Here is a 15,540-nt window from a genome sequence, read left to right as displayed (position 1 = left end):
CAGGCTCTTGCCATTGTGGGGGAGCAAAAGGAGTTCCTTTGGATGTATGGGGAAACTTAATTCACTTCCTTTCTAAAATGGTTTGATTTATATCACCTGTGTGGATATGCCTCCAACATTTGCTTTCAGAGCATCACTTTTATCTCTGGCACGTCTGACTTGCCCCGTGGAAGGATTTGGGTTAGGGAAGTGAATTGCTTTCATTTTCCTTGTGTTAAACAGGCAGTATGCACACTGGCAGTACTTCATAACTTTCATTAACAGAAAGGAATTAGGATGGAAAGCTTCCTCAGAGTTTGCCTGCCACGAAGACAGTGTGCATAGTCCAGTCTAGGGAAAACAAGGAAAACACACACACACAAAAGATGAGGAATGAATGGATACCTTCTAAAGAGAGAGAAGGCAGCATGCAATATTGAGATTGAAGACAAGGGCTTTATTAAGCCCTTGTAATTTATTTAAATTGCAATTGAAGATTGTAGGCTTGTACTTCTCTTGACATAAAACTCATTTTTTAGTATTTTGCAAAGAATGGGGTCTGTTTGAGAGTCTTTGGGGGCTACTATAATAGAATGAATTAACCAAAATGAGAAAAGAAAAAAATAACTGAAGTAAAATACTTTTTCAAAAGAAAAATCAGTGTTTGCAGGATTTGTGAATGTCTGATTCAATGGAACAAAACCAAATTTATTTTAATTGAAAAAGAAAAAAAAAAAGAGAAAAAGAAAATGAAACTCTTTCTACATTTGAATATGTTGAATACTTTTGAAACAAATCTTAATGTTTATTAACTCATTTTATCTCGATTTTGAAAAGTTAAAGGAAATTATTTTAAGCTTTGTTTCTTGTGTGTATCAGCATTTTATGGCCGTTACAAAATATGTCTGATAATTAACTCCCATTTAAAGTTTTTTTCTACAAATCATAGTATCCTATGGTTTGGGCTGGCGGGGATGTTTAAAGAGTATCTAGTCCAAGCCCTCTGCCGCTGCGGTGTCGAGATTACCTCAGTGTCTGGAGAAAATATAGTATATGCATTCTAATTTTTTTCACTCTGCTTAAGCATCTTCTGCAGTACATATTAGCTTCCAGGAAATTAATAGTACATTATTTTAGACATGATTACATAATACTATGAGTCTTCTTTATTTCTGTGGCAAAAAAGTATATTTACAGAAAAAATGATGATGTTTAATTACATCAAATGTTCAAGACATTTTATCAGAGGAACCTATTTACTTTCTGCTCCTGTAATACCTAAATTCCTTTTGACATTCCTGTAAGGTGAGGGAGTATTTCTTCCCTTATTTTACAGTTGGTGAACTGAGGCTGAGAAATTTGCCAAAGATCATAAAGAAATCAGTGATGACCAAGAAACCAAAGTGAATTCTCCTTGGTCCAAGCTAGCACTTCCATAATTTCTGATGTTACATCATCCAACATCCACTTGATTTTACCTATTCATTGATGGGTTTGCTATTGTTCTTATAATCAGAACTTAAGTGTTTTCCACACTTACAGTGTCTGTTCTCCAAAGAACTTGGTGAGGTCTTCTGTTTTCCTTAATTTCTGAGATATGGAGGGCATTGTTAGAAGAGTAGCAGCCATTTTACCATTTTAACCTTCCCAGGATATACCCCTCTTTTCCTAGTTAGATGCAAGCATTTTGAATGACCCTGCCAAGCCCAGTATATAACAAAAGTGAGAGTGAGCAGGGAGTGTGTCCCCTTCCACTCCACCAGTTCTGGTCCCCACACAGTAGAAGAGTCTCTGTGCACTGGTGCAGATGGAGATTTTCTTCCAGTCCCTGCACTTCTGAGAATTAGCAAGGGCAGCCCCAGCTCCCCGCATTAACACAATGAAACAGCTTGCATTTCATGAGCAGTGCATCAGCCACTGCTTGGGAATGGTGATGCAAAGGACATTCCTTTACAGAAAACAAGTGCTTTGTTACATTTTCAACTGAGATTTAAAATATAATAAAATAAAATTTAAAAATCAATATAGATCTTTGCTTATGGAAAATAGGCATGAGAGTAGATCTTCCTCTCCCTGGGTTGAACAGCTTGAAGAAAGCTTCTGAATTGCTGTATGTGGCCCGTGGAAAGAAGAGCAGTCACAAAAAAAGTCTCAGCAATACACAACCTTAGGTTTCAATAATGCAAAATTGAGATCTCTGTGCCTGAACACGCTCCTTGCCACATCAGCCCCAAAAGCTTACAGGAAAGGGCAGGGGAGGGGGACAGAGACAACAAAGCAGTCAGCTCTACACGAGGAGCAGCAGGGAAAGCTGTTCTACACGCAGACACATCAGGCCAGCTGTTGGGGGAAACGAGCTATATCCAGCACAGGCTAGCAGTCGTGCTCTGGAGCCAGGAAGCTGGGTTTAGCTGCTGATAGCCAGGTGGCTCAGTGCCAAAAAGCAGAATGGCACGAGGTTTGCATTTTGGTTTCTTAAGAGATACAAGGGAAGGGCTGGGGCCCTAGGAAGTTCTTCCTTCAATATAATACAGGCAAAAGCTGTAGGCCTGATCGTTTTCCCCAAGGCCCAAAAGACCTCCCAGAGTCCTGGAAAATCATTGTTGCAGAGCAAAATTGAGCAGACTCATCCACTGAATGATCCTGGTGCTAAGGCAGTCATTTTTTCCCCCCTTTGGATGTAAACTGCATCACTTTCCCGAAGTAAGATGCAGGACACTGGCACATTTGGCACTGTCCACCTCCAGCCAGATCTTTTGGAGGCTTCAGGAACTTCATTCAGTCTGTCTGTTCAGAAAATAGAGAAACTGAACACATACCAGTCTGCACCAGTTGAACCTCTATTTGCTCCACGCATACGGCCTACCTAACATCACCAAGCAAGCAGTGTTCGTGAGCGAAAAGCTACACACACACATCTATTTTAAAAAAGGGGACTGCAAATAAAATACCTATTTTCTTATTTTCACGTACTGGTGCTTTTATTGTGCTAAGTATTTTAAATGTCAGCTTCTCAGGATTATCTCAGAGCTCTATGACCAATCCCCAAACTATGAGCATCAATGGGAATATCAATGGTTCCATACAAACTCACCTGGAAACAATGCAAATAAAAGGCTGTGGGTTTAGGATTGCTTTTTAAACCAAACATTTATTTTAAAGATAAGAGAATGGCCATTGTAGTGCTAAAAGCTGAAGAAAGTATTGCTATATATATATGGTAGTTTTTAAATATATCACTCATTTATATTTCTTTAAGAGGAAAAAAATTTAGCTGCAGTTGAAATCAGTCTTAATTCACTCTTTACTGCTGCTCTGGTTCTGTGTTATTTGAGCTGGTTTAACTGTTAAAAGCATTTCAAATGTTCACATGGTCTGCATTAGGTTACAGAATAAAAGTAAGTACAGCCCACCAAATGTAACTTTCTGAAATCTAAACCACATGAATTTGATTTCTTTGTGGTACAACTTTAATTGGGTTCAGAGGTCTTTCGGTCTTACCTGTCTATCTGCTCTCTGATGGCCCGACCTGATAAAGCTAATACAAAGAATCTGTGAATGTGATCCAAACTGATTACGCTCAGTTACAGTACACGGCTTTATTCTTGACAGTAACGGCCCCTTAGCCTAGTTCATTTTTAGGCTGCAAGTTTGAACCCTGGAGCCACCACTGAACTGGGAATGGAAATGTCACAACTTGTAGTGAAAGATCACGTCCCCTTGCAGCTCTACAAACCTGAAGAACTAGAGGGAAAGAGACCATCTAGGTGCAACCATAAGTTATCATGTAGGCTAAAAAAACTGCAGAATCATGTGTACATATGTATGCCTTACACTCTCACAGCAAATGTCAAAACAGAGAATGCATCCAACACACACTACATGGTACAGAAGTGACTGCAAACAGGAATTACAACAAAGCCTGAAAGATTGCTCTTCAACTGATTTTGGATTGTATTTTTCTTTTTCTTTTGACAATACATTCTGTTGCCTTGATGGCAATGGCTCATCATTTACCCACCAATTCCTCTCTCCATTGCATCACGTTGTACCATATGCCTTGCTGGGGTGAAACAACAGCACTGCTGCTTGCCATCCAGAAAAGGACATCACATCTCAGCAACCACAAAGGCAGCACTGTACAACAAGTATATTCACCCTGTATCCTGTGACACAACTTGTAAACAAAGACCTGCATCAACTTGTGGGAGCAGATGTGGGATTAAGCAGACAGCTCAGGAGAAATGTAAGGAGAAAGGGAGCAGCATGAGGAAATACTAAAAGTCCCACTGCCTTGGTAGCTTATTTTCTTGGTTTTGGAATGCACAACCTTGATTTTGAAAAAATAACATGAAAAAGTTTCACAGTGCTCATAGCTCTTGGGAGAAGACACCATCAAAAGGAACACTCAGCAGATCCAGTAATAAAATAACATAACCCAATATTGAAAATTACTCAGCTAAAACTTCCGCCACAATTCATAAGGTCCATTCAAGTAAGTAAATCATTAACAAGTAGAAACACTACAAGTCATCATCTAGCTTAGGCGAATTACATTCTCTTTCCCCTATTACATTCTCTTTTCCCTACTGGAAGACAAAAAAATTACTTTCAAAGCCAATGTAGTAAATTTTTTTTAGGTTAATATTTTTCATCCTGTTCCCCTGAAGCTGCTGTTACCTTTGTCATTTTTCTACAGTTCTATTACAGAGCACTGTTCTTTATTGGTAGAACTGTTCTCCCAAGTAATTTCCACTGGTGAACATATGAGCACTAACAAATGAGGTCCCTTAATTAGTCCCAGATTTTTCCAATAAGCAGTGTTGGCAATACCGGTTTTAGCTCTCTGTCCATCATACAAATAACAAGGCAGGGCCTGTAAACATGGCAGGGGTATTTTCCTGTTCATGGGCAAGCAAGAGGAGTAAGAAGGAAATGTATATCTCAGTGGTGGGTTTTTATTGACAACATGGAATAGTTTTTTTTTGCTTGGAGTCATTTATGCAGTCTTCAAGGACACATCTTACAGCTTCCCAACTCGGTCATAAGGAAAATTGAACATTTCCAAGGAAGTTTCCTCCAAAATGAAAATTATTTTTTTCCTTTGAGGTTTGAAATGTGGTTTTTTTTTCTTTTGTTCTCAAACACTGGGGTTTTTTTATATAGGAGTTTTTGCTTCCCTCTGCATTTATGGGTTCTGCTTGAGTCCAATATTGCTTCTAACATTTGCTTTATAGGAGTTAGAGCCTCACAACCCTTGATGTTCCATTAAAATGCAACAAAAAGCTCCAAGCTACTAGGCTGTGTACAGAAAAAGACCAGACTGGAAGGGACCCCAGCTTTCCCCACAGAGAAATGTAGTTTCACTTGATGGCTTCTGGAATGAACTTTGCCTATTATGTTTTATATAGATTTTGAATAAATCCTTTGAGTCACAAATTTCTTATTGGAACAATAGAACTAAATAGAGGCCAGGGGAAAATTTGGAAGCAAATATGGATTTTCTTCCATGTTGTGGAGCCCAGAATCCATATCTTTCTCCACATCCATTTAGTATGGCACAAAGGGAACTCACTAGCTGCTTTCTTCCAACTTTCTTTGCTACTTCACAGTAGAAATATTATTCTGCTTCCTATTTTATTTCCCCACAGATCAAAAACTATTCAAAGACACTCTAGGTCTCTCTTCTCTGTTGGTCTAGAATGAACTGAAGAGTAGGAAGAAATTAAAACAGGCCAAGAGGAAATTAATTGTAAGGAGGTAAGATTTTCCACACAGCTCTTACATTTGGTGTGTGTATTAGCCAGCTCTGATTTTATAATCTACTGACCATGCATCTTCAGTATAGACTTTGTTTAATACCCGTGCCACGTGACCTCAAACAAATGAAACCACTCAAATCAAGCACAAATTGAGAGAAATAATAGGAAATTGGATCTAATTTGGTCTCCTTTGTTTACCAGTCCCAGTTAATTTCTTCAAGTGTTGCAGCAGTATTTCAACCAGGATCGGCCATCTATTAAAAGCCTGCTGAGTTTGACAGACCTTCTTGTTTGACCGAATATCTAAAAACTATTGCTGCCTTTCGCCCACTTTCATGTGCTGCCCAAAAAAGTTACATCAACAACTCACAGCAAAAATGAATTAATGAAGTTCAGCATATCCAAAAAGAGATTCCTTCAGGCACATTAAGTCAGCAGCTCATCTCTCCAGGGGCAGTGTCCAGTAACAGCACGAAAACACTTGCTGAGAACACAAGCTTTACCAATGAATGTGTCAGGGAAGCTTCCTGCACACAGCTCTGCCAAAATGTTCCAGGAGAGCATCACCATACAGATAAGTGCATCTTTTCAACATCTTCCTATGCAATACATGGGACAACCCTACTGCATGCTACAAGCCAGGGACAGGCAGTAGGAGAAGCCACCTGTCAAGAAAAGGAAGCCAGATGCTCAGCTGTAGCTTGCACTTGCTCCTAGTCACACTCCTTTAAGATCAGAGGCTGCCCAGACAGCACCTTGCAGCTGAAGTGCAGTGGCATCGTCACTCTCTGGACACCAGAGGCAGCAGCCTAAGATATGGCAAGGAACATCCGCCATATGAGGACTAATACAAAGGGAGAAGCTTCAATGATGTGTTATATAAATGTCCAGCTACAGGTGTGAAAGTGGATGCTCACAGCAATGTGAGCTTCAAGCCCAATCAGCTGAGATTTAACCAACCTGGAAACCCTATTCATTACTCTCTAAGAAACTTCTCATTATGTTCTCTATTTGTATTCTTTCTAGGCCATCTTACTTGCAAAGATGGGATCATCCTGTCTTTGCCTGGGAAATCACACACATTTTGGGGGTGGAAGGGGGGAAGGTGAAGAAACACAAGGAAAAAATACGTTTAAAGAAATCCAGGCCTTAAATAAAAATGCTTAATGTCAGGAATGCTGAGAAGAACAGCATTCTAAGTGAACACTGAATGGTATCACAGAAAATTGTGAAATCCTCAACACATACAACGATACAAAAAATGCCAGGTTGTACTTGAACTCTCTCTCAAAACCACCATGAACAGAACAACACGCGTTCCTGTGTAACCTAGTCTAGGTGATCCTGCTCTGGCAGGGGGGTTGGACTGGATGATCTTTCGAGGTCCCTTCCAACTCCTGAGATTCTGTGATTCTGTGAACAAATGGTTCAGAACAACCGCAGTGTTAAGAAATCAGGTTTTACATGTCTGACTTCTAACCAGGTCTAGAAAATTTTAAGGTGCTTGAAGAAAACTTATGAATAACAAAAGCTACTATTTTCATTAAAGAAATCATGGGACTGGAATCACCAGAAGAATTTCTCTCTAGGATCATTTGATGCTAACCATGCCTTTTTTTTTAATCTCACAAAAAAAGAGCAAGAGGTAGGAAGGACAAAAAAGTATAAAGACACAAGCAAGAAAAGATAGAAAACTAACGACAAGCACAACTTTTCTTAGATCAAATATTCGATATAGGGACATTGTATTTCAATTTGTAGGGTTAAAAAGAAGTAAGAATGTTACTTTGAGCCCTTACATTTACAGCACCAGTCAGATTGGATGCTATGGTTAAAGAATCCGATAAAAGTTACAAAACATAAATCAGAATTCCCCAGGAAGTACATACAATTCTCTAAAGACTGTCAAATAAGCTAGGGGTTTGGATTTCACTCGTTTGGAGAATTGTCCACTGAAAACATTTTATTACCTCGCCAGGTTTTTATGGACCCCATCAAAACAGCTGCGATTCACTTCACTTGCAGCAGAGGAAGCTGGTAATAGCTCAAAGATTGCCCCCTTCATTTCATAAACCAATTAGGACCTGGATAGTACAACTTGAGTAACACAACCCCTTCGTTTACTGGCAAAATTCCACTTCTTGTATGTGAGCTTAGAATAAAGGTCTCTGTTGGCAGAACAGAGATGCTCATAGCAGCAAATGTTTCTAAAGCACACACTCTAATTTGTTCCTTCTTCCAAGGAACACTCTTCCTGCACTCATCAAAATGAGCACTTCTCAAGCTACCTGCAGATCCTGTCTAGCCACCAGTTGCTTGTTCACCTCAGCAATTTTTTACTAAACATTGCTAAGAGTATTTAAAATTATAATTTACCACGTGGAACTTTGCTAGAAGGTCTCCAAAACGTCAGGTTTATTTAAATTACCTTCTCCTTCTAAACCATGCATAATTTCATTTGTTTAAAAGAAGTCCTTTTGGTGATGTTGTCATCTTAGAATTATTTATGCTTTTGATTTAAATTGTAATTTTGTTTTGTTTTTTTCAAATGCGTATTTGGCCTGTCCATAAGTATGAATAAATCCATACATATGCCTTACATAGGACCATACTGTATTGTACCACTGATTTCTAAAATTCAACTTATCAATTAATAGAAAGGCCTACTTTTACAGGTGCTAAAATAGGATCCATACATTTTATGCATAGTCTATAACTTCTGTGTTTCCCCGAGGCATTTTCCTCTGAAATATTGTCATTGGTTTTCATCCAGGTACCAGCTTAAAAAAAATAAAAAAAAATAAAATTAACACTTTACTAACTCATAGTATGTTTTTATATCCCTGTGAGAGCTTTCAAAAATCCAATGGCAAGACAAACCATGTAAAAACGAGGTGGTTTCTGTTCAGCACACTAATGCCAATTCCCTTATTGAAACAGAGACAAACATAACTTGTTGATGAGCAACTAAATTTTTATCAGCGTTCTTTGCACATAAAGGTCTTCACTTTTTACTTACTCGTTATAGCCATTGTGCCACCCCCAGCAAACATCTAAGCCCTTCTCTGAACTGCCGTGGTGTGAGGCAGCATCCCAAAGCTTGCTCTTCCTCTGGAACCTGCAAATTACTCTCTTAAATAAAAAGAAAAGAAAGAAATAAAAAAAAGCCCTACACCAAACAAAGTCTATATTGTTTGAGTTAGTGTTTTACTGCAGCTTAGTTACCTGTCAAACAGGCTGACACTTGGATAAAACACATACTGGACACATGCATCAGGGCATGTTAAGTGCAAACCTGTGATGAAGAGCAGAGCTATGCAATTCGGCTGTGCAGAGCTCTAATGATCACCTCTGGTCTAGGAAAGCTTGATCTGCTGCATCAAACCCACTGCAACTCTGAGATTCTCTTCCGTCCCAAAATGATTTTACATCTGTTTTAGTTCAGAGACTCATATAAATCAGAAGCTCTGACTATAAATTTTGATGACACCTTTAAAGTAGATTTATACAGTGCGTATTATATACATATACGGGAGGTACATAAGAGATACCAACCACTAAAATCACGCAATCAATGCTGTATTTGCCAAGTTCTGTATATCATATTTAAGTCCTATTTATGACTTACTCTGATATGAGAGGTAACCTATGCCTATGAAAGCTCAGTCCTGTTCATATACAGCTATGGGTGCAATACACCATTCTGACCTTGCTCTTCTATAGTTCTTGGGCATGAAGAGCTTTCCAGAATGGAAATGTGATTATCTATTTCTTAGAAACCACTTACATAAGAATTGGTTTGAGTGTGTTTTCGCTGCCTATCTGAAACAACCATCAAGAGAGGGAGAGGGTTGGTTTCTCTTCATAAGGAAAGACAACAAATTCCAGTAAGAGTCAGTGGCCAGCAAGTCACACAATAACCCTGACACTTTTTTCTGGTGTTCTTGCTGTGAAGCAACATTTCTAATAGCTTAGGCCTTTTTTCAAGTAGAAAGTATGAGGCATAAAATACTGCATTCATTAATAAATTTAACCAACTTCTATAACAAGCGCATAACTTTCAGGATAACAGTTGACTTCAAGTCAGATAAGAAACACACTAAACCATCTCCATTCCTGGTTGACAGGCTATTTATTACCTCACTAATGATCCTCCTTTCAGTCCCTGAAAGTCATCTTGATATATGTCAGTACTTTCCATCCCCTCTCTAGACCTTACAGCAAGAGTTTTTGGGAAGGCATGGGAGTATGCAGTTGGGGGCAGAAAAGAGATGTCGTGAACAATCACCCCTTTGTGCTGTGTCTGACACACCGAGCGGTGCTGTTTGCTCTTTTTCTTCCTGACTCAGCAGTGGCAGGAGAGATTGAGTCAGCAGCTCCTGAACATGCCAATGCAAACAACAAAAGGGGAGGGTTGGGAGCAGACAGAGCTTCCAAATATCACAGAGTGGCATGGTTTGGTCTGCAGGTCAACATGTGAATCTGGGCAGCAGCTAGCTAAAAGGGATGAAGTGGCTTGAGAGGATCCATCTGTTAGACTCCATTTTCTCCCACATCACCCTGTCTACTAGCCCAAAGCTATGAGACAACTTGTTTCTGTGAATGGCTCACCTGCAATTATTTCCTAAGTAATTCACCTGAGCTTCCCAGAGACCTGTGACTGCTGAGCACATGTGGCTTGATGGAATTCCATGCTAACATGGTTTGCTGAGGTCAGTGTAGCAGAAGGGACTATAGAAAACATGTCAGCATAAACAGAAAAAAAAAAAGCAGGAGCATTAAACAGGGAATAAATTTGAGTACAACTTTGAGTACAAAGACAGGGGGGAAAAGAGATTTGGACAGAAAGACACTGTCAGATGCTTTCCTCACCTCCCCTTTTGCCTCCCCTTCCAGTGATCTCACTTATGTTCTTACATCCTGCGCAACCAAGGCTACAGAATGGACCTGATGAAGTAACCGAGAGGTCATTTGATACTTCATCTCTCACTGCATATTTCTTCTCATCTCACAACATACTGTGGTGCTTCAGTTCAAATACACTACTTGGAACAGAGGCTTTTATCCCAGGTTTCCCAGAAAGGGAACTGCTCTTTGAATGTAATAAAAGCACATCATTTCATAGCCTCTTTGATGCCATGCACTCCTCCAACTTACTAGGAACTTAAATAGAGACTTTGTCTGGCATGTACAAAGACCCCGCTGAGTTACCAGCCTATTCCAAGTGCCTTCCAGAACTAGCTGCATTATGGAAGGGCTTCTGCTGCTGAACATCTCTTACAGGAGTCTTTTCTGTTTCCTCAAGCTATAAAGGATGATAGCAGGATACTCCAAGAACTCAACCAGCAGCTGCAGGTTCACATAGTTTCCTGCTATGGTAAAATTCCTGTGCTTGCCACAGACGAGCCTTGTCCTGCCATCTTGGGTCCCTCAGATTAAGATTACAGCCGAGAAGTTGTGGGTTTTTTTGTTTTCCAAATCACCAAGGCCAGTCACAATGAGTCTGCTCTCCACTGTGTCACCAAACCTCTGTTTGTCCCATTACATGCAGTTTTCATGACCACTTCATTTCCTATGCCCCTCTGTTTGGAAAGAATTCAACCCCATGAAAAGACGATAAACTGGAAACAGAGAGAGATACATGGGATCTTGAGAGGGAAGAAAAGGAACAGGAAGGAAACACATAAGTGTCAAAAGGAATGCTGCCTGTGGGGACTGAAAGGCTGTCCTCTCACTGGTACCATGGTTCTTCAGTACATACAGGCACCAGAGGCATCTTCCAAATCCCCTTCTGTTGCCTTCTTCTACCTGCTTGGATTTCACCAAATGTGGTTGCAATTTGTCCCTTCTGATGCTGTGCCAGAAGACCATCTTATCTTGATTAAAATGCTCTACACCCCTTTGAAAACAGATAATCTACATCACATGGTTAGTGCTCTATGTCCACTTTGGAGCCTGAAGTTCACTAAAACTGGACTCGCATCTCCCTCTCCATTTAGTACAATGTTAACAACTTGCTGGATCTTTGACAACCCTCAATCCTCCTGTGTTCCATTTCAGCTACAGAGGTGGACCAGTGAGTTTCAAGCTGGAATAATTGCTAGTTATGTCTGCCAGTAGCTTGAAAAACAGCAGTAGGTTACTTTCTCCAGGAACACTGAGCTGTTAGGCTGCAGCCACCTACAGTCTTTGCTGGTCTGCAAAAGACAACTTACCTAGCAAAACATGTGCCCAGATAAAGTAACCAGTGTACTGCATTGTCACTAATTTGTCTGACCATAATTTTTGCATACATTGCTGAATACTCAGTCACTGAAAAAATTAAGTTCTTTAAAAAAAGACAACAAACCCTGCTATTGTACAGCCTAGTTCAGAGTCCCGTATCTTGAGCTGATCCAGCTTATCTGCCTTTCTATACCTTTGACAAATGTATGTCTTATATAATTTTTTCTCCCCTTCCTCCATATGCCTTACTGCTTTTCCTCCATGTGTCTTATCTCCAAATGATGTGCTATTAATCAGCCAAAAACATCCTTCACTGCTAAGTGTTCCTCAACTGATTTTTCATCAGCACAAGTAGTTACTAGTTACAGCATTCCTCCCACATGCTAAAGGCTTGGGGGGGAGGGATGGCAAGGAGATTAGAGCCTGCTTCACCACATAAATACTACCTGGGACCTTTATATCAGCCTGCCAGTTTGCTGTAATGTTAATGTTGCTGTTTGTTCTCAACCAAGGTACATGGTGGGAGAAAAGTGGGACTGCATCCTGTCTTATTTTTCAAGTTATTAACCTTCATGCTCTTCTCTTTTTCTGATTAGTCTGGCTGGATGCCTGTTCAGTAGTAGCTGAAGTTTAATACCTGAAACAATGTGTGTATGTACACGGTGCCAGTAAGGCTTGCCCAACAATGCTCATTCTGTCATGTTTTCCCATGCCTTGTGTTAAGATCTCATTTTACATGCAAGCCCCCAGAGCCAGAGGAGGGGATAGGGAAAATAAGAGAGAGGCAGGGCGGGAGAGCAATGGAGGGAGAGGGAGGAAAAAGAGAAGAAGAAAGTAGGGAAAAATTACATCCCCCGGGAACATCAGCTGCTGTGAACTCGCCCACTCCTCACCATGAAACAAGCTGTGTGTGGGCACAGGTGGGTCCCATTCTCTGTTACTGGAGCACAGCCTATTATCAGGGTCTAAATGAAGACTTTCATTGCTGTTCCTTGTTTTCATTGGAGTAAGGCCATCACAAACATTTGCAGGTGGCTTGGCCATACTCTGACACTAAAATATTTGTGGTTGTGATAAAAATCAGAATATTGCTACAAGATGGTTCTATATAACCTTTAGGGCTAGATCCTGCTCTTACAGAACTAGCTCAATGAAAGTTTTACCCAGTTACTCTCTGTTGGCTTTATTGCTCATTAAAAGGCATATTCCCTACCACAATTCTCCACGGTAAGGACTCATCTACCCTTTGGGGTATCTTCAGATGATTTTTTTTTTTTTTTAGAAAGGGGAACCCAACCCAAAACCACTGATTTGAGCACCTCAGAATTAGGGCTTGTTAAAAAGCTGAACCATCTCATCTTTTTAAGGTCAAATTAGAACCATCAAACTATGCAGAACTCAAACATTTTCTGAATCCCTCTGGATTTTTCTTCGGTTGCCTAATATCAAAACCATTTTCCAGCCTGTATTCCTTGTGAATGAGCCTTCGATATAATTCTTAGCACGTTTAGATGGATAAGATGAAGATAAATGGAAATGACAAGATATGTTCTTCGAATAAATAAAACAGGCACCATAGGAAAAAGACTGAAAGAAAAGAAGACAAACAACAAGGATGCTCAACACGTTGGCAAGTAGATGAAGTCCAAAATGCAGCAATTATCTCCTAGGACACACCATGAACAAAAAACAAAACCTCCTAGGAAGAGGGAAGAATGGGGAACAGAGTATGCTAGAGGTCACACCATAAGTCTCATTCACACACCAACTCACACAGAGACTAAAATGCTGACAATTGCCTCCCAATTGAGCAGCTTTAGACTCAGAGTTAGGAAACATTTGTGTGACTCAGTCACAGGGGAGAATTAAGATATGTCATGACAAAGTTTCCCAAATGAGACACTCACCACTGACTAGGAAATAGGGCTTTTTATCCGTAACCCCTCCAACTTTGGAGATTCTAATCACCATGGCCCCGAACCAACACAAACCTAAAACCTGACTGACAGGGTCTTGCAAAACCACATGCAGGTTTTTTTCTCATTATATAGAAACAATTGTTTGGAAGCCAAGTACAGTCCCATATAAAATACCTCACCACTGAGTATTAAAAGTTGTTTCACGTTTTTTTTGTTTTTAATTAGGATCATAATTACCACTAGACCTATTAAGTCACAATTTGAACAGGAGCTTAATAATCCTTAACCCAAATAGTGGCATTAGCTGTTTTTCTTTCTAAAACTGAAAAAGAAACTGTTTCTTTCTCCCTTCCTCTCTCCCAGCCCCTTGTCTTTGAACAGAATGGGACATTTGTAAGCCGACAACTTTCTTGGGTTCACAAGCAAACGGTATCACGTGTGAAATCTTGGTGAACGTGAACACTGCGTATTGTCTGTGTGTAACATATACAAAAGCACATCTATCAAATAGATTTACTTTACGTGTACTATTAGATTTCTATACTAAGAACCAAATGCTTAAATAGTAGTAAAAGGAAAGTAGGGGGACTTTGTCAGGAGCACAAAACTGGGGCTGTGGAAGAAATCCATGTCCTATGTGTGGCTGAGTAACCCTTAGGGAGTGGTCAGTGCCACCAGCCATCCCTGCCACCATGGCACCAGGAGGTAGGAAGCCTGTGGTCTACATCTTCCCCTAGCCACCAGGAATCTTGAAAGAAAACTCAAGAATAATTGGATTTTGAGTTTTCAGTGCCAGGATTTCACTTTTTGGTTTTACTCTGAAGAGACTGCGAGTTGCTTATAAATTATTTAGACAATGACTGGGGACAGAGGCTACTTTTTCACTTATCATATAATGGATGTGACCAAATTACAAATGACAGATAATGACTCTAGAGTGCCTCTTCATTCTCAGTCCACTGATCTATCTTTCTATTCATATGTTTTCATGCATAAACCCCCCCCCCACCGTCAAATTCTCAGAGTTGTGTGACAAAAAACTGTACCATCTGGGCAGTTTCTGTATCATTATTAACAAGTTATTGTGACTTGTAAGGACCTCATGTTTGCTGGAAGTAACCAAGTACATGAGCACGCAATTGGCATTCAAGCCAATACAATAAGCATCCATACTGTCAATTTATGGGAATAAATATGGATCCATCATCACAAATTGAGCAACTGTTCAGAAGTCTCTGTGCCAAACTTCATTTATCTTGATGGCCTTTTTAATTTTGTCTTCTGGCATTCCTCAGTTGTACAGATTACACAGGAAATAGCCTAATTCCAATGAGCACCTGGAATTCCCATTGAAGAAAGTGAAAGGATCAGCTTCAGAAATACTGTCTTTCTTCTGAGAACAGTTATAGAAACAACATGGACTTTGAATGTAAGCAGATAAACAACAACAAAAAAAAAAACAGATGGAGAAAGCGTGACTTCCCTGCAAGTACACCACTCTGCCCCCTTTTGAACCAAAGTGCCACGTCTAGAGTAGATGTAGTACCTTGGCCATTCCCCCACAGTCTGCAATGCACATTGCAGGGGTCCTTGCCGCATGCTGGCAGGATCAAGTGAAAACTGTAACCTCAAGAACCACAAGGATGACATCTGGT

The 15,540-nt window shown here is 40.0% G+C and overlaps 1 protein-coding gene across 1 annotated transcript in view; it reads right to left on the bottom strand.

The window, feature by feature from the left end:
- Nucleotides 1-15,540, bottom strand: part of LOC104547627 (cyclic AMP-responsive element-binding protein 5) — a gene marked incomplete at its 3' end in the record, with an annotated part of 143,104 nt that overhangs the window by 86,795 nt on the left and 40,769 nt on the right. The window lies entirely within an intron of this gene.

Source organism: Mesitornis unicolor, unplaced genomic scaffold, assembly GCF_000695765.1.
Source record: "Mesitornis unicolor isolate BGI_N332 unplaced genomic scaffold, ASM69576v1 scaffold9181, whole genome shotgun sequence".
Taxonomy (NCBI): Eukaryota; Metazoa; Chordata; class Aves; order Mesitornithiformes; family Mesitornithidae; genus Mesitornis; species Mesitornis unicolor.
This window is presented reverse-complemented; position numbering and strand designations above follow the sequence as displayed.